This window comes from Podarcis filfolensis, assembly GCF_964270895.1.
Source record: "Podarcis filfolensis genome assembly, chromosome: 2".
Lineage (NCBI taxonomy): Eukaryota > Metazoa > Chordata > Lepidosauria > Squamata > Lacertidae > Podarcis > Podarcis filfolensis.
Genome location: NC_139605.1, coordinates 38975403 through 39001037, shown reverse-complemented (window position 1 = coordinate 39001037; position 25635 = coordinate 38975403). Strand labels below are relative to the sequence as shown.

Sequence of the window (25635 nt, the reverse complement as noted above, 5' to 3'; positions counted from 1 at the left end):
GAAAGTTCTTCTGGGTGAGCCAGCATAACCTGGTTGAGATAGCTACATTGGTCTAGCCCCAGCTGAGCCCCAGCTGAACCAAGACAGCCCAAGATCTGCCTATTCCAAGCTCTCTCACCCCAGTGATTCTTTGGTTTGAATTGTGCTGTAATCTACTTCGAAAAAATACTGTTAATATAACAGCATAATTTCCACATGTACCACCCAAGAACCTTGGATACAAATATGATAAATAAATAAACCATATACCTCCTTGTACTTATTCCATCAAATAACTAGTAGAAGAGAATCTTTCCCACTTGGAACGATACAAAAAAATTGCCCATGTGCAAAAATTGTGCATTTTCTTTTTCCTGCTTCTGTGTCCTGTTTCCAGATTACAGTAATCTTATGCAGAGTTAATTGAAATTAGCAGGCTTAGGTGCACCTAATTCTCCATAGGATGGCAGCCTTAATAGGGTATTTATGAGCATCAGTTCATCTGCACTTTCTGAAAGAGCAAATGAAAGAGTTATTTCTACATATAAATGTGTGCATATCATTTTTTTAATCTATGAAAGGACAAGTAGCATATCATAGGAAACAGGGCATCTGCTTGATACGGGGACCAAATATGAATATGCAGAGACATAGAGAGAATTTATTACAGAGTTAAAATGAGAAAGTGTCAAAATAAAGAAAGGAAAGAAATCTATATTTTGAATCTGAGGACATTTGAGTTCTGACTGAGTTTGTTTTAGGGGGGGTGTTTTAACCGTTGTGTGTAAAACACACACACACCCCAGCCAACTTTTGAAAAATCAAATGCGTAAATATTGAATTCTGCAATTTGATATGATAATCTGACATGCTCAGTGCTCTTCCTTGCCTCTTTGTACTCTTAACAGGTAGCAGCCTATAGGACACCAGCCATTTTCCAGCAACCGAAGCAATGAGTTACGGATTCATAGGACTGATCAAATCATAATAATCCCATCACAGTTAAGAATCTAAGCACCCTGCTGGATGCGACCTAAGGGCTATCTAGTTCAGCATCCTATTTCCCACAGTGGCCTCTGAAAGAGCCAAGCAAGATAGGAAGGCAATAGCCCTTTTGCTGCTCTCATTTCCCAACAGATGGCATTGAGAGGTATGTGGCCCCTGATCCTGGCCATTGAGGGGTATATCCTGGGGAGAGGTGGTGTGATTGGCATATAGCCTGGGGAGAGTCTCAAAGGCCAGTCAAGGAGACCTGGAGGCCAATAGACCCCTCCAGGTCTCGGAGGTTCCTCACCCCCTGAACGATGTGGTGTATGAAGAAGTACTTCCTTCTCTCTGTCCTGAACCTCCCATCAATCATCTTTATTGGATGAGCTCAGCTTCCAGTACTATGAGAGAAGGAGAAAAACCTCTCTGGAGGAAATGAAATAGGTGCATTCACACCATTAAGGAATATTTTCAAGCTGATGTCAAGTTGTAGACCAGCACAACTTTAGCAAAGTGTTACTGGAATTAGATTTGCATGATTTGGTATATTTATATTTTAAAACTAGTATTATATTACTTCATAGAAACACTATATTGAACCATTTAGGTATACACAATCATTTATTTATATAAATAATAATAATAATTGATAATAATAAAAATTTATTATTTATACCCCACCCATCTGGCTGGGTTTCCCATATAAATGCCTGTCCCATATCTGTTTCTACAGGCCCAGCAGGTGCTGTAACTCCCTAATGGTGAGAAACTCTGGAAACTCTGTGACATCCCTAGTTGTTTTATTTCAAACGTTTATGAGCAGTTTTGTCAATAAAAATAATATACCAAGTGACATACCCAAAATAACAAACAAAGGAAGCAGGAACGAGAAATAATTACCACCTCGTAAAATGTCATAAAATTTAAGAGCAGAAGTAAAACACATTTTAAAATAATAAAATACAATTAAATAGCGCTAAGACAATAAAATCAAAGAACTATTAAGAGCCATTTAAGGCATCAGTGAGCAAATCCGTTTTATGAAAATCTATGGAATGCTGAATGAGTTGGTGTCTCCCAGGACACTCTTCAAAGAGTGACAAGGTCTTCTCTTTGGTCACCACCTGCCTGGTTTCACCTGACAAAGGAAACCTGAAGGATCTCTGGTGCAGATCTTAAACTCCAAGCAAGTTCATAGAGGAGAATGCTGTGTTCCAAGGTCTGCAAATCTTAGCAGGATCTGGACTCACACTACACTTAGTAGAGCTATAGGTTTATTTCAGAGTGTCTTCCTTGCATAGGAGTACTCTTTTAAGTTTTTCTGTACAGTCATATTTATACAGTCTAACACTTTCTCCCAAAACTTAGTGAGAATTGGACACTGTAAGAATGTATGTTTCGAAGAGGCATTATCCTTATTACATCTCCAACAATGAGCTGCGTTAGACAGTCCTTCTCTATACAAATTCAAAGGAGTTGTCCAATAGATTCCAAATATTATTTTCTGTTGTGTAAGTCTTAGTTTGAGATCCATCGATACCTTTGCTATGGAAGCTAAGAGACTGTTCCACTGTCTAGGTAGTAGAGAACATCCAATTCTTTATTCCAGTCGTTTCTTAACGTTTGCATATCAAACTTACTAATTAATAACAAATAGGAAATGATTGCTTTTTTTCTTTCCAAAGATTTGACCAATTGTTCTAATATCTCCTGTGTCTCAGAAGCTGAGAATGTAGGAAAAGCATGGAAGCCAAATTTGATTAATAGAATACCTGGCCTCTAGTGGGCGGGGCTTTTATGCTGTACTCTAGAATTGGCCCCTCCCTTCAGGTTGTCAGTTAAAAAAGGATAACTGTCACTTACCTCAAGATGTTTCATTTCTCTTAGTATGTTACTATGTTACATTTTTCTACTATTAAAACTTTGGTGTGTGTGTGTTTACTTCACAGGATGAAAAGACAAACTCTGCTAAAGAAGGAGATGGTGGAATATCTTACACTGGATCAGTGAGGAGATATTTCCCTGACAGGAGGACTGATTTTTAGTCACCCCCCGCCCACAAGAGAGAAAGCTGCTGGTCCAAACACTGTTGTTACAAGATGTTGTAGCTGCAGTTATTTCCACTGGGATGCATCTGATCATGATATTTATTTCTTAAAACACTGTACATATAAAATTCATCTTCCTCATCTATCAGTTGATCCAAAGTCAATATGCCTGCTTCCACCCAATTTTTCCATATTACCATCTTTCCCCGCAGTTTTAAAAATTGGATTTCTCCACAAAGTTAATTTAGTGTGGGGAAATGGCTCAAATTTGTTTCTATTAGGCATTATATTCCATATCTTTCTAATGGACATGTTTCAAGAGTCTCCCAAATTCTCAAATATTTTGATCCTAATCTTTGGTCCAACCAACCAAAGGTGTTGTATGTGTATATTCTAAAGTTGCCCAAGTTGGATAGTTAGCATCAGATATAGGTTTCCAATATTTTATACTTGACAATAAGTAAACATGACGGTTTGGCTCAAAATTTGAAATACCAAATTCATCTTCATTCATTTGTAGTTGCATTTTTTTAGCAGGGTATTTTTGGAGTCATTGAACGCCAAAGAAATTTCCTGAACAAACAAACATTTTTTTTTAAAAATATGTTTTTTTGCAATGCTGCCTTTAATTACAATGACAATATTATAAAATAATTAGAAGAATAAAACCCAGCAGCCAAGTTTATTCATTATAAGTTAGGAGGAATAATAATATCAAAAAGCCCTCTGACTAGACAGCATCTCAATACTATAGGTTGAGGAGTATGACTTGTAAGCCATGCATGTGGTCTGAGCCGAGAGCAATCAAGTCCTAACCTCCATTACACAAATATTTCACACAGTAGACTAAGTGTTTCCAAATTATTTGTATAGAAACACAAAGATGGATTTGCTAAAGCCACACTTGGAGTGATCTCCCAGACATCCTTCCTGCTCGGTTACATGGTGGGAAAAAGAGAGTTTTGATATAACTCGCTTGCTGGATGAACTCAGAGGCTGTGAAAACGAATGAAGGATTAACATTGGATTGATTTATGGGAACCACCTGGACTAATTAAGAAAGCAGTGCAAATGTGAGATTATGGCGATCTTCCGACCTCAGAGCATGGGAAGTCAAACAAAGATTTATGATTTGGCTTAATATTTGGACTGTTTGATTATTTTACAATTCAGAATGTCTTTAATGTGGCCTTTATTGGATTGTTAAACTGGAAAACTTAATAAATATTATTTTTTTAAAAAAAGAAGAGAGAGAGAGAGAGAGAGAGAGAGAGAGAGAGAGAGAGAGGAAGAAGCAAAGAAACTTGACTTCCTTCCTTCCAAGGTGAGGGATGTGCCCCAGATAAGTCTAGGAAAACAGCTTCTCTATGGTCTTAACTAGAGCTAAGAATGCTGGTTATATGAGGCTGATTTATCTCACAACTAAGTGGTGACATGACAGAAGTGCATAACATGCATAGCATGGAGAAAGTGGATAGAGAGAAGTTTCTCTCTCTTATAACTCATGGACATCCAAGGAAGCTGAATGTTGGAACATTCAGGATAGATAAAAGAAAGCCTTTCTTCATGTAGTGCAGGCTTCCTCAAACTCAGCCCTCCAGATGTTTTAAGACTACAATTCCCACCATCCCTGACCACTGGTCCTGCTAGCTAGGGTGATGATGGCTATGTTCTGCCTCTACTATCAGAGACAATATGGTTCTGAATACTAGTTGCTGGAAACCCTAGGAGGGGAGAGTGCCCTTACACTCAGGTTGTGCTAGTGGACTTCTCTAGGAACCAGGTGGGTCATTTTCCTGATCCAGCAGGCTCTTCTTATGTTCTTATGTGCGTATTATGTATGTCTTCCAACTTGGATATCTTCATACCACAATAACTTTGCAAATATATGCACAGCTTCAAATTTCTGATTATTGTATTTTGAAGGTGGATCTGTGTCGTACAGTGGTACCTCGGGTTAAGTATTTAATTCGTTCTGGAGGTCCGTTTTTAACCTGAAACTGTTCCTAACCCAAAGCACCACTTTAGTTAATGGGGCCTCCTGCCTCTGCCACGCCGCTGGAGCACAATTTCTGTTCTCATCCTGAAGCAAACCCGAGGTACTATTTCTGGGTTAGTGGAGTCTGTAACCTGAAGCGTATGTAACCCGAGGTACCACTGTACTCTGCAAAATACCCAAGTGTGGGGCATTTGTGGAGGGCAGTTGGCTGGCCACCAAATCCTATATAAACAGCTGGTCCCCCCTCTCCCTGCTTGCTTTCTGCAGTATTCTGAGGAACTGATCTTTCATGAAGAAGCAAAGCACATGTCAAAGGTTGTGTAACTGTACATGTAGGGCATCGTGATATTGTTTACGATTTAGCTGGCATCTTTATAGATCAGAAATATGGCTGGTCTTTCATACCCTTCATGAAGCAGAAGCCAGAAGACGTATGATGCTTTTAGAACGATGACAATGAGAAGGCATCTGTAAGAAGATTCACAGACAGGAAAAACAGGCAACAGGCAACCAGCCCCAGCATGGAGTCTCTAGATAAGTAGTTTAATTGCCAGACTGCATTGCTTGGAAGGAGAAGGAAATCTAAGCTAAATTAAAAGATTAGAGAGAGACATTTTTTTCATCAAGTGGCAACAAATAGGAGAAATGGTCGTCTGCTCAGGACAAAATAAGAAGAAAGGAGCTGTGAATGTTGCAAAAATACATCCATTAGGCCTGTGTTATCAAAACGTGCCTGTGCCCCTGTATCCAGCCGTACATTTCCATAGCAACAAGGCCTTGTCAACGGAGAAGAAAGTGTTTTTGTCAGGGATAGGCCCAAACACATAAAAGCCATTTCTATCTGGGAGCAGTACAATCCTCTTAAATCAATACAGCACACGTAGTAATTGCACTCACCATTTCTCCCATAAATCTTCACTTTTACCCCTTCCATTTCCTGCAACTTGTCATCATATGAACTAGAGCTGGTTTTACCTGCTTTCTGCAGTTTTGATTGCCCCTTACCTTCTTCCATAGTAAACAGGTTCTACGTTTGGAAGATAAGCCATTTCCTCCATGCCTAGATAGAAATGTTGCGTAGAATAGTTCCAAGCTGGAGGTCTTCACTTTATTGTCTTCCTGGTGTTTCTTTCAAGACCAACGGCACCAATTCTAGCTACTAAAAGTGCTAGTGGTGGAACTCTTCTCTAGGGAAATCAATAACTGAAAATTCAAAAACAAGGAGAACGTTTGCTCCTTTCATTGGACCACAAACTCAACCTGTACTGGAATGCAAGTACCGACTAGGATATGCCACAGGGGGACACCACAATGATGATTTAGAATAGAGCATGAGAGGCAGAGGGGCACTGAATTTTGGTGCCACACAGATTCCAAGGTCTGCCACTGTCCTCTGACCAAAAAGCTACAATTTAGTTTCCAATTAAGGTTTCAGATGAAGGTTTCTCGAGAAACATATCCTATTGATATGAAAACCAGTAATAAGACACTTCTTACTTTGAGGGCCCTAATATATATAGGCAATTTCTGATGTGTTGCCAATAACATAAATACCATAAGAACCAAACCTGGTTGCTTCCGCTGGGAGCTTAAAAAGTATGTTTTAAAGTATCTGATATTTAATCAGATTTCCCCTAGAATGGTGGCTGTTGTTTTGAGACTTGGATCAGTTATTATCAGCTTTTCAGCATTCAGTACCATTGGCAGCCTGTAAAGGGTAAGAATTAGAGGAGATATAATGATTATGACAGGAACACTAACAAGACAATATCTTGCATCTCAGAGAGCCCCACATTTTGACAGATGGAAATGAAAATGTTAATTTGGAAGTGAAGTAGAAAGAAATAATTCCTAACACACATACTCAGTGTGGTTCAAAGAGAATGAGATGCGGGGGAAGGACACATTGTTCTAACCGACAATGCTTTTTGGGGGGGTGGGGGACTGCCTGCCCACAAATGTATCGCTTATTCCTATCTCAGGGCAACCTCAGCATCATATATTATGAAAATGCAGTGGAAGGGGAAGGATTAGAAGTATGTATTGAGTGAAAGGCATAATTGATTAGGAGGACTCATGCTTTGCATGTAAAAGGTCTAGTGCCTTCTATGTGTGCCCACTGTGGTAGTTAAATGCACCAGAAACACATAGCTCATTCCCTTTAGTGAGATGGCCTCAAGACTGCCTGCAGCTAATTAGTGTAGAGAAGGTACTAAAAAATGAGGGCTGAACAAGAAGAATCCCATCCCTTGAAACATAACATGGAAATTAAAGGTAAAGGTACCCCTGCCCGTACGGGCCAGTCGTGTCCGACTCTAGGGTTGTGCGCTCATCTCACTTAAGAGGCCAGGGGCCAGCGCTGTCCACAGACACTTCCGGGTCACGTGGCCAGCGTGACGAAGCTGCTGTGGCGAGCCAGCACCAGCGCAGCACACGGAAACGCCGTTTACCTTCCCGCTATAAAACGGTACCTATTTATCTACTTGCACTTAGGGGTGCTTTCGAACTGCTAGGTGGGCAGGAGCTGGGACCGAAAGACGGGAGCTCACCCCGCCGCGGGGATTCGAACCGCTGACCATACGATCGGCAAGTCCTAGGCACTGAGGTTTTACCCACAGCGCCACCCGCGTCCCAACATGGAAATTACTGAGAGATTAAAGAATATAGCCATAGAAAATGCCACTGTAACGATGAGATCATCTCATTATCTTTCCCCATTTTGAAAGTTATACATACAGGGCTTCCCCCACCCAGCAGGAACTCAGTTCCGGCACCTCATCTATCCCTCACTCCCATCCTTCAGTCACCTTTTGTTTCCTTGGGTCCTTATAGTGGCATCACCCATCTGTTACTTGTCTTTTAGTTGACATGTTTGAAAGCTGTTGCATATAAAACAGAAGTTGCTCTTTATAGGTCTACAGAATTAAAGTGTACCTCTGTTCCCTTTAGGAAAACACAGAACTACTTGGAACATAACTTTCAATTATTGGCCCTAAAACGCACTGCATCTGGAGAAAGGTTACGGCAAGATTATGATTTTCGGAAGAGAACCCAGCAGTCTTTTGTGGGAATGACGAAAACGCCCATCTGCTTTGAAGCTCACAGAACGTTTGGTGCATTGTTGATGGGCATTTGAATTTTATTAACAAAATGTGTGAACTGCATAATCAAAAGATAAAATAATTATCAATAATAATAATTATTATCAATTAACCAAAAAAACCCCCAAACAAGTATGCATAGCTACTTGTTGTCTGGGTAGGCTTGCTGAAATGAAGCAGTTTTTCTTTTCTTTTTTAGCAGGCATCTAAAAAAATGGTGCCTGTCAAAGGGAGGGCAGGGCGTTCCAAAGCATAGGTGCTGCCACACTGAAAGATCAAGTCTTCACAGATGTGGAACAAACATGTGGCATTTGTAAAAGTGCAAGTTCCATAGATCAAAGCAATTGAGTAGCTATGTATGGGGCAAAGTGATCGTTCAAATAAACTGGTCTGAGGCCACAGGATACAGTGTTTGCATTGAAGTTTCACAGGGAAATGGTTTGACCCACTGATCACCAATTTAAACTATTGGACACTTGAAAGCAAAACCAATATGACTGTGATGAGATGATTATTTACCTGTTATTTGTTGTCCTCACTAGAAGGTTTTGCTCTGTGAATAAATAAAATAAATGAAAATATCAAAAGTTGTTTTTAAAAAAAAAACAACTGGAACTCCTCTTAGAGGTTATATTAATATTTCTGTGTTTGATGGATATGTGAATTATTGATACTGTTCTGTTTTCATCAAACACCATAGCTAACCCAAACTAAACTTGCAAAACAAGCCTGCAAATGGTCAATTATTAATCATTCAATTATTTGTAATTTTGCAACAAATTTTGCTTTACTGTTTCGATGGGCTTTTCTTTGAGGAGCCAAATCTGGACACTATGGTATCAACATGGATTCACAAAAGGAACTGCATAGCATAGAATTTGGGGGCATGTGGAAGGGCTGCAGGGAACTGTAGAGGAAGGAAAGGGCCTGTTGCACAAGCTGCAGTGAAGAAAAACATAAGATGAGCCCTGCTGGATCAGATTAAAGGCCCATCCTGTTCTCACAGTGGCCAACCAGATACCTCTGAGAAGCCCACAAGACACTGATATTAGGTCAAACATGCCCACTGCTTTATTGATTATGGTCTTAATAAAGGTTAGTGCTACCACAGAGCATGGATTCTGCAGAGGGCAGCCTGTCTTTTGGCTGAAACTTCATGCTCAGCCTATTGGCTGGGCACTGGAAGTTGCTGGGTATTAGGGTTCCACCCCAGCATAGACCATTCCAGTGGACCCTGCATAGAAACTGTGTCTGTGGTGACCAACTTCAGCTCTTTGAGATAGAGCTGGGGCTGTGCCAGGGAGGCTAACTCTCCGGGGCCAAGCTGTCTTCGGCCCACTCAATATCTGTTGGGAGGGGACCAGTCCCCCTCAATGTTGAGGGGGTGGAGGAGGATGAGGGCGGAGCTGAGCGTGGAGCAACTTCAGTGACTAGCTTCTCATGAGCACAAGAGAGGAGGAGCCACCGGGCATTGAAGCTGCCCCATGCTGGGCTCCACACTTGACCTTCTTCCAATGATGCAGTGTCGCTCATGTGTCACGTGCTGGGCGCATTGTGTCAAACACACGCTATGCATGATGCATGCATTATGTCACACACACACATGCCACCACATGAGTGGCAGAGGAAGCTGCTTGGGCGCCAAGGGACGGCGCACACCGCGGGGCCTCTGGAGTCTGCCTCCCTCCTCCCACTCAGCTGCCCTACAGCTGAGGGGGAGACAGCAGGCGGACCATTTGGGCAGCGCAGAGCCTGCATGCGCTCCAGCCACTGTGTATCTCCTAGAAGAGACGTGTGGCTTGGGTGCGCTGCAGGCCCCGCGGTGAGTGCCACCCAGCATTTTGTCACCCCCCCCAGTGGTGACATCCAGGGCGGACCGCACCTACCGCACCCCCCTTCCTCTGCCCCTGGCCACATGCTGGGCCCTCACAATCTTGGGTGAATGTTGGTGTTTCTGGGCCATTATGGGTTTCTCCCTGTTTGACTATAGATCCTGTCCAATATTCCTGCTCTACCAACACCTAAAGTTGCAACAGAACAATAACTTGAGAACAGAACTTGACAGAACTGCTAACCAGTGACTCTGCAGTTAGGCCATTTTTAACTGAGGGTGAGTGGATGAAGTAACCACAAACAATGATATGGTGCTGGGGAATGGTCCTTAATTTCTGCCCGTGGGATGGGCTGGAGAGAGAGAGAGAGAGAGAGAGAGAGAGAGAGAGAGTTTTCTCTCTCGGACCTACTCTGAAGTTGCACCCCTTTCACTCTGGCCAGAGCCTGGGATTGGCTCCACTTCTTGATCATGCAGTCCTCTTCCACCTGCCTTCCCTATTTCAGTGTTTAGCTTTGAGCTAGTCTCAATGCAAGAGAATGATATCTTCACGTACATAAACGTGGGGATTAATTAGTGCATGCAAAGTGCTTTGGAGTTGTTGATTGAAGGGAGAGATATAAAAGCAAAGTAGTGTATCATGCTCAGTAGCCTTCACCAATTTGGGAAAAGGCACCTGGCCATTAATCAGACAGTTTTAAACCTGTACCCATAGCCGCTTATGAATAAATATATGCTTCATATTCACATCTCAGAGTGGCTAGAGACCCTGTCCCTCCCGTCCATCATTAACTCCCTATGTGCTTATCCTCCTCTGATGTATTCATGGTGTCAAGGGCACGGAGGTAACTTTATATCTTTGGTGTGCACATATAAAAGCTCAATGGTGGGTGGCATTATGAGTTTTATTGCCAAGCATGTAATGACTGCCTCTCTTTTGCATGAATGAATTCAGTGGGTGACAGGTATGTAATTCATAGCTTTGTAAAAAGCTTTGAGAGTAAGTGTAAGAAATGTACTATATAAATGTCAATATAATGCACATTTTAAAGACTATGGTTTGAATCACAGAGAGGTAAGTTTGTCGACTGGGGGGGGGGGACTGTGATGGTGGGTGGGAAGAGAGAGAAAAGAAACATAAATAGAAAAGGAACAGCAGGGTTTTTTTCTGGGTAATGATGACTGGGGATTTGTGCCGCAGTTCCATAAATGCATCTGCTCTGTCTAGAGCACTTCTATGGGCCTCATTACTGGGATATCTGAGTGACTCACAAACATGAAGAAATGTATATCTGCACAAAAGTGCAGGGAAGTCTATTACCCTGATTTTACAGAAGAGACTCTGGGGCACAAAGAGATTAAAGAAGCTCTCTGTTGCATTCACAGACAGCAGGCCACAAAGGTGTGGTGTGAACTACATCCCCTGGTTTCGGGCCCAGCACCTTGATCAGAGCAAATGGCATGTATATGTTGTGGTCCCCCAGGGAAGAGGAAAAAAGACTACGAAATTCATCCTGCTATGAGCCATTCATGGTCCAGCTCTTTCTCCCCTACCACACAAAATGACCTTTGCAGTCACTTGGCAATGGAATCTCTGTGGAGCTGTTGGCCAATTCACGTGACACCCCCCACCCCAAAATGAATTGTAATCATGGGACCTTTAGGAAACAAGGCTTGTGAATTTCCAAATAACTGAAAATATTTTTGTGCACACCCCAATGTCCAAGATCCTCCAGTGACCCAGGGTTTGGTTTTCTTGAAATGAAGGTCAAGGGAGACTGTGGTGCCATTAGGATATATGACTTTATTTACACATACATGGAACCTGCACATAGGACTCACCATGAACACCTCTTTTCTTCTCTTATAATGGCAATGGCACCTATCTGAGAGGTGCCAGAACGAAGTTCTGGTGAGTTCTGGCTGAAAAAAAGCCCTGTATAACTGTATCTAGGAAGGCATGTCAGCTCCAGGGAATTCTGGGCCATGCCTCCCTCCCCACCATGCTCCTGTGTCCCACACATCATTTGTGGTGTTGACTTAGATCAGTGGTAGGCAACCTAAGGCCCGGGGGCTGGATGTGGCTCAATCGCATTCTAAATCCAGCCCACAGACAGTTCTGGAATCAGCATGTTTTTACATGAGTAGAATGTGTGCTTTTATTTCAGATGCATCTCTGGGTTATTTGTGGGGCATAGGAATTTGTTCATCCCCCCCCCCAAAAAAGAGATATAGTTTGGCCCACCACATGGTCTGAGATACGGTGGACTGGCCCATGGCTGAAAAAGGTTCCTGACCCCTGACTTAGATAGTAGCAACTGTGTTATCATCAATTGTTCTGTGTATGTGAAGAAGCCTAATGATGCAACTCAGTGCTGTGCTGATCATTCACAGATACATATGGAACTTTCCAGAAGCATAGCTGTATAGGTCTGGGGTAGCAAACACAACTGAGCCTCAGAGACTAAGGATGAAATTCTTAGCTCGTCATGGCAGCAGTGGGGCTTAACAGAGCAGTGAAACTTAGGCCAGCTAGGGTGGAAGTGAGTGGGGAAAGAAAAATATATTTTATTTCTATTATGCCAGCTCAGTGGTCTGGGCCCTTCATCTCAACCTGCCAGCAGCAGGGCTGGCTTAGTATCCAGACATGCCTTCACTAGCGCAGCTCTGCCCCTTTGTCACTCCAGAATGGCACATTTGGGGGATTATGCTAGCAACCACCAGCAGGGATACCATCAGTTGTAGCTTCCACCCACAGTTTTGGGCAGGGGCATGAAGGGGCAGAGACAGCCCCTCCCCTTGCCAGTGGCCACTGGGCAGAGCTGGGTGGAGGGACACCTCAGTCTCATCCAAACTCACTCTGCAATGGTAAGTCAGGGCTTGGAATTATTCTGTTAATATATTTATTATTATATAAGCTTTCATGAACCACACTTCACTTCATCAGGTGCATGAAGTGTAATCCTAGATTGGGTGAGGAATGCAGCAACGTGAGATCAGATACCCCTCTAAGCTCACTCCTCTATAACAACCAAAGAGCATCCTGAGGAAGTGGCTCCCATGTGGCCTGGTCTCTGTCAGAATTGCTGCTTCTTTTGCCCCACATTTAGTCCCCCTTCACACATACAGTTTTCATTAGCCACAGTTACACCACCCTTCCCCTGTGCTGACTGGCTTCTCTTCTGTTAAATGCCCTTTCCTTCTCAGTTTAACAGTTTTACTGCTTCTACTACTGGAAGAACAAAGTGATCAACAATACAAGGATGTCTCTATTAGATGTGTTGAAGAGCCACCTGTAATGCAAATATTTATAGCACTCAGACACCAGAGAAGGCTTCGCGGTGCTGACTGAGATCATGACATGCCAAAACCTGGGCAAATGACTGTAATTAAGTCTGGAGGAATCATGTTCTGCTTTTTATAAACAACTCAGCATGTGATAAGGCAGTTCTTGTGTGTCTGTGGTGCGAATACAACAGAGTGGGAAGGAATGGAGGATTAGTTTGTCTAAGCAAGATAGGTTAGAGCTTCAGACTTTTCAAGGCACATGGAAACACAACCTATAAATAATGTGCAGCTCTGGGAACTAATTAAAAGGAGAGATTAAATCAGAGCCCAGCCAAGGAAAGCTTAGAGTAATTTGTGGGTGTCCTGTTGTTATTACTTAGTATAGGGATGGGAATCTAGAACTCATGAATCTCTTATCCAGTTTTTGTAATTCCATTTGTATTCTCAGCTTTTGGATTTTATTTTTTAAAAGACACTTTGGGTTGAATCGGGTGAAGTTATCACATCATGAAAGGAACAACTTCTGCTCATGTGACTAAACTTCTCCTCCTTTTCCTCCACCCCCCCACCAAATCTGCTCTGGAGGGTTAGGAGAACCCCAAAAAATTTTTGGGGAAGGCTATTGGCCATGCAGGGAGAGGAGAGGGATGGAACGTTTAATTGTACATGAGATGTCCTTCTACCCACACATGGTTGTTTGAAACAATTTCCTGTTGGATACAGGTCCATAGTTTGGAAAATGATAAATCTCCCCTGCCAACACACATTTCTGATTGTGTGTGTGTGTGTGTGTGTGTGAACATGGTTGGTTTCTAAGAACACTGGAGGGCAGGGGTGCCAACCTCCCCTCAGGATTGTGGGTGCCTGTTGCTGCAAGATGGACGTCTCTGCAGCCAGGAAGGCACCCTTTTCCACAGGGAGGGGCTCAGACTCAAGGGCAGACACTCTGCTTCTGTGTCTGAGCCCCACCCCCCAAAAAGGGGAAACCTAAAAATAATCTGGGCCCATCTTGCCTCACCTAGGTTGTTAGTTAATCAAGAGAAGTGCAGGCTTCAATACATTGCAGAGGCCTTGAATTAGCTTCAACCACTTAGGAAAGAGATGATACAGTGTGAAAAGGGTTGTGATTTTTTTTTTTTACTGATTTCTTACAGATAATTTTTATTTTTTATTTTTGTAAACCACTTTGAGATTTTATTGCAATCAAGTGGCATATAAATGTTGTGAAACAAACAAATAAATAAGTACAAATGGCATCTAAAAATAACCAATAACAACAAACTTAAATTGTTAGGGCAGGGTTGGAACAGCTTCCTGATGAAGACTGGCAGACATTTCCATTATTATCATTTATTATTATTATTATTATTATTATTATTATTATTATTGAAATGAGAGAATGGTTCACATTTTACTGCAATCCTACCTAACCTATGCTTCCTGAAACAATACCAACGTGATATACAGGAAATATTTGCACTTCTCTGAATTTTGCGATGCAGTTCTACAACCCAAAAATATGTACAAAAATGTGTATATGTCAGGGACTAGACAGAAGAGGAATGGTAGAGATTGCCTCCCCACCCTGACCCTTCCAGGGAGGAGGAAGAGGAAGACAGCATAGACTTACAACAGTGGTTTGCGGGCGGTCACAGCTCAGAGGCAGATGAAGGGAAATAATAGGAGAGGAGGAGGAGGAAGCAAGGTGATAGCTGACGGACACGGTGTCATTGCAAAGCCTTCCAGACCCCCCCCCCGAACCCGGCGAGCCTTGAAAGTAGGAGAGCAAAGAGCTAGAAGACAGAGGGCATATAACAGCACCCGTAGAAGTGATGAATGAGGAAGTGGGAGAGACGGGGGGGTGGAGATTCACTTGGGACAACACCATTATCCATGAGGCTGGGTTCTATAGCCTCTCTCTGTAATGATTGGATGAAAAGGGACAATAAGAAACCTTCCCTTATGTTTATACTTTCCTGGGAGCCGCTGACAGCATCCTGACAGTGAATTAGGTGGGAATGTAAAAATAAATAAATGCACATATTAGTGAAAATAACATCTTGACTTTTGTGTGTGCCTACCTGTTGAACTCAGTGGCCATGAGATGCCAATCTCATCCAGAAGACAGTTTTGTATGTATGCATGCCATGTATCTAAATAAGTTGTCCATGCCACCACCACAAATTCATTATACAGTAGCTGTTTCTTACAGAGCAGATTGCTAGTTTTTCACCAAAGAAGTAACATGCCCGGGGAGGGGATGCATTCTCTTGTTTTTGATGGGTTGAACACAGTTTCCATCTTTCAGCAGAAGGGATTTCTGCTAATGCAGTGAGACTTCCCCCTCCCCCCCCCGTATAACGCTAAATCTGCTCCAGAGGATTGAGGGGACCCTCCAGAGCAAAGCTGTGATCCTTAAGAGAGGAGAAGGGGAGAGGGAAGTCCCATTGCATGAGTAGAAGTTCACTCCCACAATGTTGGAGATTCCCTAGTAGCTTCTATCATTCCCCCCCCCCCCCCATCATGGCCTGCACCTACTCTCTCTCTCAAATACCTAAAATGTTAGCAGACAAGACACATATAAATGGGACTTTTGTTGTTGTTTTTAAAGTTGAATGTGCTTTTTTTAACACTGTTTTTTCACCCTTCATTGAATTTAAACACTGGCAATTCCAGTAAAGCCATTGGAAGGGGAATTGTCGTTATCCATTAAGATGCTGAGATTTCTGCCCTTTCATATTGGCCCTATTTCTTAATTTCCAAAGTAAGAGGCGGTGGGGTTCAAGAGTTCTGGGTCATTTCCTGACAGTAGATGCATAGAGGGTGCATTGTGATGACCCAGTCGTGAAGGAAAGCTACTTTTCAGGTGCTCTGCAACACCCTCCTACGTTAGCTCTAGGAAGACTGGTCTCCAATGAAGTTCTGCCTCTGGGTAGAGGACTACACACTTTAGCTGGCAGCAGCAGACTTTTGTAATTACTATAAAATATTTTTGTTCTCTGCTCAGCTATATCTCTTTGAGGGGGAACAAATACTCGAGAAGCTTCGGTTTACCTGTGATGTAAAACCTTTCGGCTTTATTTTCCTCCCTGCCTTCCTTTCTGAAATTCAGTTTTGTTTCCCCTTCTTTCCTCTCTCTCCCTCCCTCTCTCTCCCTCCCTCTCTCTCTCTCTCTCTCTCCGGCCACTGGATTTATGTCTTTTCTCTCTTGTTGCCCTCCCAGCGCTTCATTACTGTCATCTTTTTTTCCCAGCCACTGAACCCTTGATGTTGTTCTAATTGACAGACGGGGTTTAAAAGCACATTTGAAAGCGCCTGTCTTTTTAAATAGACTCCTGTCTCATCAAAAGATGTACAGCAACATTCCATTAGAGCAAATCATTTGAAAATAGATTGGGCTTTTAGTAACTGTGGTTGTGTTTTTATAGTTGGGCTATTCAGCAAGGTTCTTCCGTTGCCCTCTATTCCTCATTCTCTTCCATTCTAGGGGGGGGGGGGAGGAAGCAAGAAGAAGAGATACATTAAAGAAAGATTAGGGACTATTTCTGTTGTTTGGATTCTCCCCCACCCCACTCCCCTTTTCAACTTCTCAAGCAGCTTATTTCTACTATTCATTCTTCATTGCCGAGGCATGAAAGTTTTTGAAATGAAAGTGGTGATGAAAAATGCAAACACGCACACGTTGGAACGGAACAGGGAATAGAAGGGGAAAATAGCATTACTCTGCCCACCGTTCTGCCTGGCAAGACCAATTTCCATTGCCTTCACAATTTATCTATTGACAGCTAACCTTTGGCTTTGCTACAAGCGCCGTGTGTGGAGTGGTGCTTTGATGCACTGTCCCAGGAAGGCACTGAGCAACAGGCTGGTGCCCAAAAGAACCACAATAAAATCTTCTGGTTTGTTGATTTTATTTATTGAAAGGGTTTATTTCATCAAATAAATAAATGTTGAGGGAGCCTTACAGCAGGGGTCAGCAAACTTTTTCAGGAGAGGGCCAGTCCACTGTCCCTCAGACCTTGCGGGGGGGGGGGGGCTGGACTATATTTTGAAGGGGGGGAAATGAACAAATTCCTATGCCCCACAAATAACCCAGAGGTGCATTTTAAATAAAAGGACACATTCTACTCATGTAAAAACACGCGATTCCCAGACTGTCCATGGGCCGGATTTAGAAGACGATTGGACCGGATCTGGCCCCCGGGCCTTAGTTTGCCTACCCATGCCTTACAGCATCTAAGGAACAAGCCCAGAAGCAATCCTATCACTACCTTGAGGCTGTTTTTAGGAAGGTCCTCAGGAAGCCATGGAGGTTACTGCTCCACTGGTGGGGAGGGAGGACTACTAGCAGGGCAACTCATATGCAACCAGTTTCCTCAGCACGTGGACAGAGAGCTTGGCTGCTGTGCATGTTCCATCAGTGCATGTTCCATCCATTTTCCAGCGATTGGAATGTTAAGTATGACTGTTTAATTGAAACTGAAATGAAAAATTGCTAAAGGTTTATTGCAGAAAGTTTAACATGCTGCTTTCCCATGAGGCTGTATTAAAGCCAAGTAGAGCACACTGAGCTCTTTCTAAGTTGATGATTAACTAACTGTTGTTCTCTGGTAGTTAACATGTGAGTGTTGTAACTTTAGATCACGTGATGAAGGTATTGAGTTGCAAATCTCCATTTTGAAAGGGACTTGCCTTTAGTCTTTGTCTCCCAAACTCAATCAAGTGAAACTCTCCTGAAGGGAGAGTAAACAGCCTAAGGCCAATAAAGGCAAGAATGCAGGCTGTGGATAGAGAGACAGAGACCTTTCATACTTTCTAAGATGCTGAGCCTGTGCTGGACAGCACAAGTCACTGTACAGGTATTTTTATGTACATTTGATGTTTTCATTCTGTTATGAAGAAAGTTTGCTAGTAAAATTTGAATAATATCTTTATGGACCTGGAAAATGCTTTATTTCCAAAAGGAGTCAGTTCCTATGCTTCCAGTTGCTCCAAATTGCACAATATTAATATCTGCAACAGGTGACAGGTAAAACTGAGTGTGTTGAAGGAGTGTTATGGGTAGCCCTCCATGTTTCCATGACACATCCTCTGGAATGGCACAGAGATATATGCCAGCCTTGGGATGGTGCAGAGGCAGGAGGGAAGAAGGAATGGCTGCCCGCTCACCTCCCACCCTGGCTGCAGCAAACTGGTGGGGCAATGGATGTGGCCGTGGCTCTACCAGCAGCTCTTCCTTCACCACAGTGACTCTTAGGCACACTCTGCCCACCTAATAACCCATCTTTAAAATGCAGAGAAGAAACATGTCACAGAAGATAAAAGAGACTCAAATCAAGGGATTGGTAAAACATCTATGCTCAGCAAGTTGAAAGCCTAGCTGAAAAATAATGTCCTTGAGGAGGCTTTTAATCACATAAGCAAAGAGGGGGCACTTCTATATTCCCTGCCTATTGATGGCAGGCAGGCAGGCAGGCACCTAACTCTTTTTGGTGCCTACTCAAAACATCTTTGTTTAGGCAAGCCTATTCAGACATATAGAAGCTGCCAAATGCTTTCATCAGGTTTTGGCTTATTGCCGATTTTAATTATTGTTGATTATTTTAAATATTTGTTTTTGTATGTTTTTACTGATAATTTTATTTATTCATAATTCTATTTATTTACTGCATTTATATACCACTTCTCTCTCTCTCTCCTTTTTTTAAATGAATATTTATTAAATTTTCCAATTTTATATAAAGACAAAAAGAAAAAGAAAAAGAAAAATATTAAAAACAATTCAGTTTCAATAACAATTTTCAGTCACATGTTTCTTTGACTTCCTCATACCTCCCCTTCTTGTTCTCTAGTTCAATTTGTTAATTCAGCAAATCCTAATCTCTTAACATTCCCTTTAGAATATCACCTTATTTTCCACTCAACTTTTTTAAATTTAGTAACAAAAACAATTATAATCCCCATTATCTTTATCATAACAGCTGGAGACCACCGAAGTTCAAACCAACATCTTTTCAAAGTTCATTAATTTTATAATATTTCTGTAGATTTTCCTTAAATTTCTTCCAATCTTCTGCTGACTTTTCTCCCTGGTCGCGGATTCTGCCGGTCATTTCTGCCAGTCCCATACAGTCAATCAACTTCATCTGCCATTCTTCCAGAGTGGGTAAATCTTGAGTCTTCCAGTGCTTTGCTATAAGTATTCTTGCTGCCATTGTAGCATACATAAAAAAGATTCTGTCCTTCTTTGGCACCAAATGGCCGACTATACCCAAGAGAAAAGCCTCTGGTTTTTTCAGGAAAGTATACTTAAATATCTTTTTCATTTCATTATAAATCATTTCCCAAAAGGCCTTGATCTTTGGGCACGTCCACCATAGGTGAAACACTTCTCTCTCTCTCTCCAAAGGGCCTCAAGATGGCCTACATGGTCCTCCACCTCCTCATTTAATCCCCACAATAACCTTGTGAGGTAGGTTAGGCTGAGAAGCAATGACTGGTCCAAAGTCACCCAGTGAGCCTCAGGGCCAAGTGGGGATTTGAAGCCTGGTCTCCCAGGTCCTAGTCTGACACTGCACCACACTTTCTGTAAGCTGCTCTGAGGTTTTATGACCATCCAGGTTAGGGCTGGGAGGTGCCATATTGTGCGGAGACAGGGCCTTCATGTCATCTTTACCTTTTCCTGATTCACATTTAAAGGAAACATAGTAGCCCTTAGATAGTTTCCCCACTTCATCTTGTTCCTGCACATATTGTAAGCATACAAGCAGAGGTAGGTCCCAATGAATTCTGTTATTTTTCCATGCAGATGTAAGATTGCTAGGATGATATGGGAAGGGGGTGCTATTCTATCTTTAATAATTACCTTAAAGGAACATTAAAATAGGTGTGGCTCTTTCACCCCTGCACTGTGATGGGAAAGCCATGCCTAATGTATTTCTCAGTTCTATGCAACTCTGAAAAATACAGGGTATCTAAAAGTTACAACATTGCAATTTGTCTCCATTTAAATCAAAATCAGGAGAGAAATTTATTTTTCCCCTCATAGTTGGCAGCAAGGCCTCCCAGGTGCATGCCAGATGTCCCTAATTTAATTACTTCCTGATTTTAAAGGACTACTGCCCCCCCCAGAAGAGTCTATCTCCACAGGAGGCTACTACAGCTTCCTATAAACTCTAGGACAATATACTATAGCTCTACTGTGTTTCTAACATTTGAATTCTTTTTCTAGAAAGCTGAGAGAAACCTGTCATATGTTTCTGAGAGCTGTCAGTGAAGATTTCGAGTCAAGTGACGCTACCACTGGTTTCCCGTTGAGGAGTTGATTGATCAAGTGGGAATCAGGGTTCACATTTGGAGAAGTGGGTATCTTGTGCTGAGAGTTAAGGTGAATCATTGGCACATGACAGCATAGGTATACTTAATTGGATGTCTTTCAGAAAGTGTGAAGAGATGAAGAAACTTTCAGTAGATGTTCTTCCTCAAGGTGGCTTAATGAGGATTTCTGCTGGCAGGCAGCAGGTTAGTGTATCTTATTAGTGTGAGGAAACGTGAGATGATTTCAATCTCAGAAGGAAAGGGTCAGCCATTTTCAGTTTTGTTCAGTCCACCCACTCAATGCCCCAGCACCCTTCCAAGGAGAGAGATAGCTGTCAGTGGGTCAAGTAGACAGTCAAGTAGACATGTTCTGTCAAGTGATGTCAGAATTGGGAGTGCTCTCTCTGTCTTTTTTGTTGCAGCTTCCCTAGTTTTCTAGCTGTGGAAATGAGAACTGGCCCCAGAAACCTCATCACAGAATGACGCTGACATTGGTGTGGTAGATCCATGATGGTTTTCTTTCCTGGGGGTAGGGGGTAACAGAATGTTCATTTGAATGAATTATAAACAAGTAGCGGACATCAAAAACGGGGCAAGACTCAACAGTATAGAATCACAGAATCATAGAAGTAGGATCGTCTCATCTAACCCTATGCAGTTCAGGAATCACAGCTAAAGAATCCCTGACAGATTTAGGGCAAGTCACATAACGCATAGATATTTTCTCCAACATCTTACCATTGATCCTCAGTGGCCCCACCCCCTGCAACTGCCATCTTATTCTGCTTTGCTTTGGTAGTGGCAAACATCAGGTGGAAGTACCTTCCAAGAGTAGAGACCTCCATGCATGGAGGGCTATTGCCTGTTTTGGAGCATTTATTGCAGCCTCTGTGCCCTATCCCATGCTGCTCTGGAGAAGCTTTGGGGTCATGGAAGGGACTGTCAGTGGTGGGGCTTGCAAGGAGAGGAGAGCATGGGGATGCTCCCCTTTGCCAAGTTTATTTCTGGTCACAGTTCCTTGTATCCAACTTGTCAACACTGTGGTGGTTATTCTTTTTGTAAAATGTTTTCATGGTGCCAGAGGACCCCACTATTTTTATAAGAATGTAGGCTATACACAACAACCCTTTAAGATCTTTTTTTTAATCATCTGAATCCTCTTCACCCAAGATATGCAACCATTGTGTATGCTTATGTTCCTGCCATATAGCAGAACCAACTACATATATTTAACTCCCACAGATCACACATTTCAGAGCACAATGGTGACACAATAAGCAAGAGGGAAGCAACAGCAGATAACACAAGACATTGAGCCAACCTGAAGAGCACAAGTCGAATCACAGACATACAACATATCAGTGATGAATCAATACATTCCTGTACCCATTTCAACAAAGAAACAAACTCCTCAAAGAACCACATGCCAACAATCTGAAAACAGACAGAAACTGAAATGGTATCTCTCGAATATGGCACAAAGGAGACAATTGAAGCAAGAGACAAATACACAGCATTTAAATGCTATTTAAATATTTCAAGATGGTTTTAAAAAATATTTACAGATTAATGTGAAAATGGAGCCGAACAGAATGTGAAAAAACTTGCAAAAGTACTGTAAAAAATAGGCAGATCTGCCCATCCGAGTTTCATTTAGCTACTAAAGCTAAGACCCTTTGATAGAGCTGTGCTTCAAGAATGTGTTTCGCCCTTTTGTGGCTAGCTATCACTATCAGATCTTGGGGAAGTGGATTCCATAAACTGATTATGCATCGTGTGTCCTGAACCTGCTGCCACTCAATTTTATTTGGTGACCCTATATTCTAGCATTATGAGAGAAGGAGAACAAATGTAGAGGGGGCAGGAAGGTTGTTTTGACAGCTCTAGTGTCAATATGCATTTCATATCTTAGTATTTTATGGATGAAAGCAACGTCTTTCAACTTTGAGCAAGGAAATATCAAAGAAACAGAAGATTTGAGAGTTCCCAAGTGTGGAAGAAGCACAATTAGGAGCAGCATTAGAGTCTCTTACCTGCTAACAACTCTGGAAACTCTTACCTTTCCTCTTTCATTTGCCGATATTTTCTTCAGAAATACCATATCAATGTAATTATGACACTTCTAAAACCACCGAAGCTCAACTGCGACGTACCTAGTAATCATGTCATGAGAAGCTTTGCCTCTTCATTCTCCATAGCGTTACACAACAAAAGGTTCAGTCCAGCCAATTACCACTGAGAAAATCGGGTGAGACTTCTCCTAGATTTAAATGAAACCTTTATTCATACACTTGTGGTCAAATTTATTGGCCAAATTTTGATGGACTACAACTCCCATGACCCCCACTCACCTGGGGGGTGCCACATTTTAATGTGAAGCTACATAACCTTCACTTTCCATAAAAACACGTAAACCGAAAAGCAGCCATTCATTAATGTTCACACTGCTGTGAATTTTGCGACGCAGTTTCCCAACCAAAGAATGTGTGCAAAGGAGTATAAATGCATATTTTGGTGAAAATAACATGGAAAAATACATTCTATTAAGGAAAATTGCTTCTAAAATGAGTATATTAGGCAACACTGCATACAAAAAAAGGTGTGTATTAGGAGAAACATACACTAAAAGGGTTAGCAATATTGCAAAGGACTGAACTTGGATAAACGACAAATTCATCCATTCCTAACCCCAATCAACATGGCCAGTGATCAGGGATGATGGGAGTTGGAACCCAGCAACATATGGATGACACCAGGCTGGATGACACTAATCTGGCATAATGTTATGATATTGCTATAATTTACTTTGATCTTCAGTCACAAATCAGGACCTTGTAAGTGGTGTGTGGATGTGTGTGTAGGTTACCAAGCTGATGTGTTGTAACTTTCCCATTCCTGTGACAGAAAGAAATGCTTCCCTTTCTGAAATCTTTAGCCATCAGGAATTGGGAAGAAATTATGCCCTCCCCAAAATCTTTATTTCCACTCCCTCGGTGTTGCAATTAAGTCTGAGAAAGGGGCCAAGGCAGCACATTCAGACCTTCCCAAGAGAACCTCTCTGTGCTCTTTTCTTGCTTTCCGTGTCCTGGCTCCTTGTGTCGTAGCGATAATCTCTGTCGCTTTGTTGAATCTTCACAATAAATGGCCTTTGAGATTGATTAAAAACCCTCTGCTCAGTTCTGGCTCAGCATCGATTTCAACCGTTGCTGCTTCTAGCTTTATGTGCTGTACATCATAGAAATCAGAGATGGAAAAGACCTATTAGGTCCCATCTGGTTCGCCTCCCCTCCCTCCTCCTCTCTGCATGGGCCAGCAGTTTCTCCTTGCCCTGCCTGATAAATTCAACCCATCTCTCTCTAGTCTATCCTGAGCTGCCGTTTGTGGACATTATTCCAAACCCGTAAGGAAATGTCTGCATTGGTGGGCAGATTTGCTTTTGTGCTGCTATTTCTGGTGTCTTTGTTTATTTATATTTTGTTTCTCACAGGAAAGTTGAGCGCTTCCTTGTTGCCAAGCTGACTCCAGCTACAGATATGAAAGGTGCCTTCCCCCACTTCTTGCAGAGTGTTGAAGGATGCAAGGGAGGGGCATTTCTGTTCATGAGTGCAAATAAATCCTTTACCTACTACCACATCTGCTAAAACAGATTTTTGCAGGTTCATGCTGTGATTCAAAAACCTGCCAACACTGTTGGGTCAGAGATGACAGTGTTACCCAGAAGCATAAAAGGAAAGTATCCAAACTAGGGATCGGAAGATGGCTGGAGGTCCCGGTCCAAAGTGGCTTGTGCTGGTAGTAGGGCTTTCACTTCAACAGCATCCAGCCATCATGTTGGCTTCCCCAAAATCGGGTCCATGGGGTGGCTACTTGCACATCCTGAGAAGCAATTAAGCAGTAAATAACAAGTTAAAATTTAATTAAAAAGAGGACACAGATTTGTGTATCCTGATTTTTATGCATGAATCCAAATTCAGATAAATATAGGTTACGCTTCACTTTTTTCCATTCTGACGTCTTAAATAGCCCTACACAAGATTATCCAAAATACAGGAAATTCTTCTAAAAGTTAGGGACTAGCATCACCCTGGGCAGCAGATCCTTACCTTAATGAATTTACTTAAATTCACTATTACATGGACATCTGCTTGGCTGACTTCAGTCATTTTAATAGCTTGTTCACAGATGCCAGAGCCAGAGGTTACTCATCTCTTGGGGAGCAAATTTGACCCCCCCATCCTATGCCTCTTTACTTGGATGTAAGTACTACTTGGTCCACTGGGGCTTACTCCCTGGTAAGCATGCATAAGATTTCAGTGTTAATGTGTGAATATAGACTATAGTTAGTTATCATTCTGGGACAAATTTGGTTTTGCGTGCATCAACTGTGTGGATTTCAAAATAACTAATGCTGATTTATACGAATCTTGTCAAGATGGGCATCCATTCTGTAGCACGGGAAATTAGCAGGAGCAAATATAAAATGCTGCATGGGGTAAGTTTTATAACTGAGCCCAGAGGAAAGGATGCAAAAACTCAGCACCGGGTGGCAAGAATTCAGCATTCAATAACCCAAATTGGAAACAGACTGATATCTTCCAACATTTGATAGAAGGAAATTGGTGCACTTGGTTGTTAAATGAGCAAACCGTTCGTACATTAGTGAGAGAGCAAAGCGAACAAACAGGTTTTCCCCCAGGTGTTGAAGGCAAGGGAAAGAAACATCCGCAAGACAGAGGATTATTAAAATGTCAGCCTAAAAGTACAAATAGGATCCCTCTGACACATGATCTTTAAGATCAACCAAGTGCGGCTTAATGACGTACGTACTGTCAACTCACCATGCTTCTTGGAGGTGTAAGATGTAATCTTTACATGCAGGATGGTGATCAAATTGTTTAATTGAGAACAAACTCTAACACAGAAAAGCCCAAGCGAAAACTGCAGCTGCTCCCCTCCCACACACCTAGGCTCCTGAGCTCCCAAGTTTTGTGTAAATCCTGGCCTGGAACTACTCTGTTTAAAATATGGAGCAGAATCCCTAATGTTATAATATCTAAAGGAAATATGTACGCCCTTTCTGTTAGT

General features: G+C 42.2%; 2 long non-coding RNA genes across 3 annotated transcripts in view; one reads left to right on the top strand and one right to left on the bottom strand.

The window, feature by feature from the left end:
- LOC310757571 overlaps positions 1-8695 on the top strand; it is an 18825-nt gene extending 10130 nt beyond the window's left edge. The window contains exons 4-6 of the long non-coding RNA XR_014545322.1: positions 888-1129; positions 2916-4087; positions 7963-8695. This is a non-coding gene — a long non-coding RNA (uncharacterized lncRNA). The remainder of the gene's footprint in view (positions 1-887; positions 1130-2915; positions 4088-7962) is intronic.
- LOC310757577 lies at positions 5142-25635 on the bottom strand. Of its 2 annotated transcripts, XR_014545330.1 has the most exons (5): positions 25389-25635; positions 22704-22810; positions 8634-8667; positions 6582-6721; positions 5142-5600 (listed from the first exon to the last, which is right to left on the bottom strand). It is a non-coding gene; the product is annotated as an uncharacterized lncRNA (long non-coding RNA). The 2 variants fall into 2 exon arrangements; XR_014545331.1 differs by lacking the exon at positions 5142-5600 and having other exon boundaries at positions 6242-6721.